Here is a 6,000-nt window from a genome sequence, read left to right on the forward strand (position 1 = left end):
TTAGTTGATAGGACGGGAGAGCAACGTAAAATATGTAAATATCCAGCCACATAGTACGGAAACAACACAACGTAGGACTACACAGCGGAAGCGGATTGTCCTAGTTAACGAGTATCTAAGCTTACATTCTCTTTGTAGTAAAGTTTTCTATATCTAGGAGCAGGAGCTATTCTCTTATTGTCCAATTACCGGTGACGATATATCGCCGACGATAATATCATTTGCCGATATCGTATCGACGGTTTCTTAAACTGTCGATATCGGCAGACTTCGAAGTTGACGGTGCTGATCGACGATATGGGAAAACGGTGCCGATATCGTATCGCTAACAGCTCTAGGAGTGGGTAGTCGCTGAATCAGCCAGCCCTTAGTGGTAAAATACTTAATTCCACGCAGTCTCTGGGTAGGGGTCGGCACGTGTTGAGATAGGTAGTTGTAGTGTTCTTGTTGAGGTTACTATCAAAAGTGGGAATCCCGTCTATTTAAATGTCCATCGCTAGTCCTGCCATAAGCTTTGACCACTGCGATACTCAACAGTCTGTGATCTACGAATGCGAATGCGAATATCTCAAAATGTTACGAATATGTATTCGTGCCGACCCCTACGCTCAATAGACCTGCGGAGACTGTTAGCGCTTTACATTGTCACTCAAGATGGACCACAACTGACCGCATCCGGTTATCTAGCCTGGATGTTGTTAGCAGGCCAATCATGATTATGTGCTTGATAGGATTGTACTTACTCCGTCAGGCATTCCAGAGCAACCGAATTGCCATCTCCGGAAAGCTGAGTCTGCCCGCGTGGTTCCAAGTCCCTTTGGTGTCCAAACACAGTCTTCCGCTGTCGTACAGCTCCTTGCTCACTCTCATCGGCCGAGGTGCTATTGTCCTGGTCGACAGAGTCATGTTCCTCCTGAAAGGATGAATCCTCCTCTGTGGTATCGCCTGTAGCGGATCTGGATGGACTACCAGTATCCTCAGACTCAGAAGACGACAAGGACAATGCACGTTGCAATCGGCTTCGAAAGTTGTGTCGTCGAGGAGTGTGCGAGACTTTGCGAATTCCGCCCATACTTGGGTCTGAGTTACGCTGGGGTGAGGAGTGGTCCTACTTCTGGTTTTCTGTGATAGGAGGAGGCGCTCGGGTTTTATAGCATGTTGCATCGCGGGATCCGGATTGACTGTTTGCTCGCTCACAATTGAGGAGAGGACCGTAAGTGCACGCATTTTTCATTCCTACTTTCTACCCGTAGATGTCTATTGCTGAATCTGCACGTTTTTTAACAATGACTCACTAAGAGGCGGATGAGACAATAGAATTTACCAATTGGTGAAACAACGGGAAATTGTCAACAAGAACGGACTCTTGTGGCCGCGTTCAACGTTGTTGATTCTCAACGACATACATTGCATCAACGATTGAGGGTTATTGATTGTCAACGAAACACATTGCATCAAAAAATGAGGGCTTCTTTGGGTCAAATCTCATAAACGCACAGAAGTCGATTTTATCTGCCACACTTCAATCTTTTAAACTCAACAACCCTACATCTTCAAGTTTACTTTCTGCAGTTTTCTTCACCTCTTCTGACCACTTCTGCCAACTACCCAAGCATAACCATGTCCCCACGTAACGCTTGCGGCTGGCCAGAATGGGAGGAGAAAAACCTTCTTCCATGGTTGGATGCCCATCCGGAGCTGTCGTGGAAAGCTCTCTCCGACGCATATTATGAAGAATACCAGGTGCATCGAAGCGTTGAATCTTTACGAGGGAAAAAGTACCATATTCTGCGGAAGCAAAGTCGCACTGGCGCCAAAGCTTCCCAAAATCCAGGCAAACCAAAGCGAGCCGTGCCCGTACGACGCTCCGTTGTCGGTAGCGCTTCACAGTCGAGTGTTTCAGCCAAGACCCCTGCCCAAAGGAACATCGACAAATGGTTCCAAACAATTCTAGCGGCCGAACCTAACCGGCCTGATGACAGCAAAAAGCCTACTCAAACGTACCCAATTTCAGGTACGAACACTTAATCACCTCATATTACATGCTGACCCTTTGTCACAGACCGCTTGATGCCAGCACCGCTTCCGTGCCGGCCTAAAAGAACACGGTCGTCATCCTGGAGGTGGGACTATGTGTATCGTGTCTGTGCTGCTAGGAAGCTAAGATACCGGCGAACAGAGCGTGCACTTTAGCAGCATTTCATCGGCTGGAGCACTACATTGCGATGCCACAGGAACAGTGGCCAACTACCCCTATACACTAGTCCAAGTAAATGTTACTATAATAAAGGCGGTGATCAGCAATGAAGCCTGAGCATGAGGAATATAAGCGTAGTTGTATATCGTTCCATTTATTTCGTAGAGGTAGTAGCAATCACCCTTCTTTGGAATGACAATAATATAGAGGATATCCCAAAGTCAAAGGACTCGAGCACGATGGTGGTGCCCTTGGAACAGGCCCGCCTACACATTTTCATCCTTGTCATGCAAAACCAGGAGGATTTCATCGGAGTGTTATGTGGCCCGGTAAGTACTGCGGACAGCGAATAAGGATTATTTACGATACTATGAGTGTTCCCGTAGGGAGACAGGACATGGTAGCAAAGGGGCTCTGGGAAAATGGAAATACGGCATTCTTGTTGGCTCAAGGTAATACGTCTGCTTGGATTTGATAGGATCGATGGTCGAAAGCAGGGTAATCTTTGGTGTGAAGCGTACGATTTGTTTTGAACTACACCCAAGTCAGGAGGAAATTAGTTAGACAGAGACCGTGGAATCACGAGCGCAGCTGACGATCATCAGCGGAACCGCAAATCATTTCCACCACTTAGTCTGGACGACCCATGGAATCGCCTGCTCGGTGAGAGAATGCGGTGGTCATGCAGGATTCAGGCCCGGGCTACTGCCTCACTTGCTTTCTAGGTTGCTCGTGATTAAGCCCTACAGCCCAAAAGAGAAGCCCATAGAATTGGGGCAGAATCACAAGAGTTTCGACCTGTTCATGTATGGGGTATTGGAACAGACCAGCAGTGTACTAGAAAGATTCTCTCTCGCTACAGTCGTAATCAAGATGTGGAGGGTAATTGAGATAAAGTTTAGGGGCCGCCGGCCACAACCTCAACCCATTTCCGGCAGCCAATCGGTTCCTCGGTTTTAGTGCAAAAACCGGAGATATTTTTACATAAGCTCATGAGATCTGTCCATGATCGGATAGTTTCCACAAGCTATCCGCTAGGGATATGGGACTGACGATTGAGGGGGTTGTGTCGGATTCAGAGAGTACAATCTCTACAGGAAAGCTTTATGCAGGACAGAAGACAGAGCTTCTAGAACATTCGACAGACCTGATAGACAAGGAGCAACTTGCCACTTGACAGGAGAATTATTCTCCTGTGACAGGAACCAGGAAAACATAACCACGGATCGGGATTTAGCCTACCATTCTGTTGCCAGAATTCCGCGCGATATTCCAAATACCTCACCTGCCTGGACCGTACCTCGGCCGTACCCTCCACGCAACAAAGTCCTTTTCCATCAGACTGACGGCCGTCAAGTTTGGGCTTGTGGATCGGTCTGGATCTTTGCAAATCCTTCACTTCTTCTCCGGGCCATAAATAGAACCTCCTTGATCTAGTGTCCCGTGGGTCGCCGCTGGGATCTGCATCGCAGAACCGTACCTGCGTCTGTCTAAATTCGCGCATTGTGTTTGATTGGTCCGTCGGGTGCTGTTTGTATCCAGTCTCATCAATGTGATAGTAGCGTTGCAATCTTGCGAGGGGGTGGCGATCACGCGAACCTAGCTCGTGGGCCTGGTTGCACATTTCACATGGTTGTCCTAGGCTCGGTTTCCTATGATAACTTTCCAATAAGCTCTGGACTTTGTTTATGCCCTCCAAAGAAGGACAATCCTCATCCTGAGCTTGAGAGTATGTCAATATCTGTGCGGTAAGGGAGTAGAGATTCTAGTAAAAGCAACATTAGCTGGCTGCGAGTAGCAGGAAGAAACAACATTCAGCAGCGCGGGGCCAAGGATGAACAGGATTGATTCGAGCGAGACCAAAGGATCCTTCGGCCAACCGCAGGTACAGTCCAGCGTTTCTGTCAACCAGAAATTTTCCAACCTATTATTTTGGCATCTGTTGAAGCACATCAACCCTCATGAAAGAGACGGCGACCGTGGCTAAACGGGCAGATGTAGGGTGCCACCGCGTTGAGCGATTTAATTGCAAACTCAACAATATGTAGGAATCACATTTTTGCGGCGTTGCTTTCTTTCAACAGTTGATGAAAGCGGTTCACCATACTCAACGCAAGATTTGAGAGAAATGGTCCCAGGTCGAAACTTGAGTCGGTAGGCCACAAAGTTACCGTTTCAACGTCGTTCAAATTGCTTCAACGCCAACCAAAGGACAGTGATTCTCGCTACCCTCGGCGCACTGGTTCCTTGGTAGAGACTTGACCGAAAAATTATAAAAGGGGGCGGATTCCCAGCCCAAAATTCTCAGGACTTCCATCCTCACACTTTGGTCCTCATACTTTGATGCATCATAGTGTCCCTCTCTTGCCTGCGGGCTTGAGAGCTTCCGTGACCACGGCTGTCGCTGCCACGAGCCCAGCGATGTAAGACTGTGCTCCCTCGCTGCCCTGAGCCCCGCGAGTGTAAGAGTGTGCTCCCTCGCTGCCACGAGCCCAGCGATGTAAGACTGTGCTCCCTCGCTGCCATGAGCCCCGCGAGTGTAGAAAGGTGCTTCGCAGGATAGGTCTGCGTCAACAACAATCCTCGCAGGGGGTGCTGCGAAAACAAGACTACCCCGCAGGATAGGTCTGCGTCAACAATAATCCTCGCAGGGAGGTGCTGCGAAAACAAGACTACCTCGCTGGATAGGTCGGCGTTAACAATAATCCTCGCAGGGGGGTGCTGCGAAAACAAGACTACCCCGCAGGATAGGTCTGCGTGAACAACAATCCTCGCAGGGGGTGCTGCGAAAACAAGACTACCTCGCTGGATAGGTCGGCGTTAACAATAATCCTCGCAGGGGGTGCTGCGAAAACAAGACTACCCCGCAGGATAGGTCTGCGTGAACAACAATCCTCGCAGGGGGTGCTGCGAAAACAAGACTACCTCGCTGGATAGGTCGGCGTTAACAATAATCCTCGCAGGGGGTGCTGCGAAAACAAGACTACCTCGCAGGGGGGCGCTGTGATGACAAGTGAGACCCGCAGGAGACCGCTGCGTTAACAAGTTCTCTGCAGGAGACCGCTGCATTACCAAGTTCTCCGCAGCCTAGGTCCTGTGTCAACAAAGCGCCTCGCAGGGACATCTGCGACACCAACAGTCTCCGCAGGGACATCTGCGACACCAAGAGTCTCCGCAGGGACATCTGCGACAACAAGAGCCTCCGCAGGATGGGCTCTGCGTCAACAAGTGTGCTTCGCAGGATGGGCTCTGCGTCAACAAGTGTGCCTCGCAGGATGGGCTCTGCGAAACCAAGTGTGCTTCGCAGGATGGGCTCTGCGAAACCAAGTACTCCAGACCTTCCGTGACCACGGCTGTCGCTGCCACGAGCCCAGCGATGTAAGATTTGCGCTCCCTCACAGCCAATGAGCCCTGTGACTGTAAAAATGTGCTCCCTCACAGCCAATGAGCCCTGTGTATGTAAAAATGTGCTCCCTCACAGCCAATGAGCCCTGTGACTGTAAAAATGTGCTCCCTCACAGCCAATGAGCCCTGTGTATGTAAAAATGTGCTCCCTCGCTGCCCTGAGCCCCGCGAGTGTAAGAGTGTGCTCCCTCGTTGCCCTGAGCCCCGCGAGTGTCAAAATGTGCTCCCTCGCTGCCCTGAGCCCCGCGAGTGTAAAAATGTGCTTCGCAGGACGAGCTCTGCGTCAACAAACGTGCTTTGCAGGGGATTGCTGCGTTAACAAGCCCTCTAGCAATGTGCAGGCACCTCTTCGTGGTGTTAGAGACCAGTATTCGATATTCAACAGTATTCGAAGAAGC

Source organism: Penicillium canescens (assembly GCF_028828765.1).
Source record: "Penicillium canescens strain IBT 15451 chromosome Unknown utg000012l_segment0_segment0, whole genome shotgun sequence".
NCBI lineage: Eukaryota > Fungi > Ascomycota > Eurotiomycetes > Eurotiales > Aspergillaceae > Penicillium > Penicillium canescens.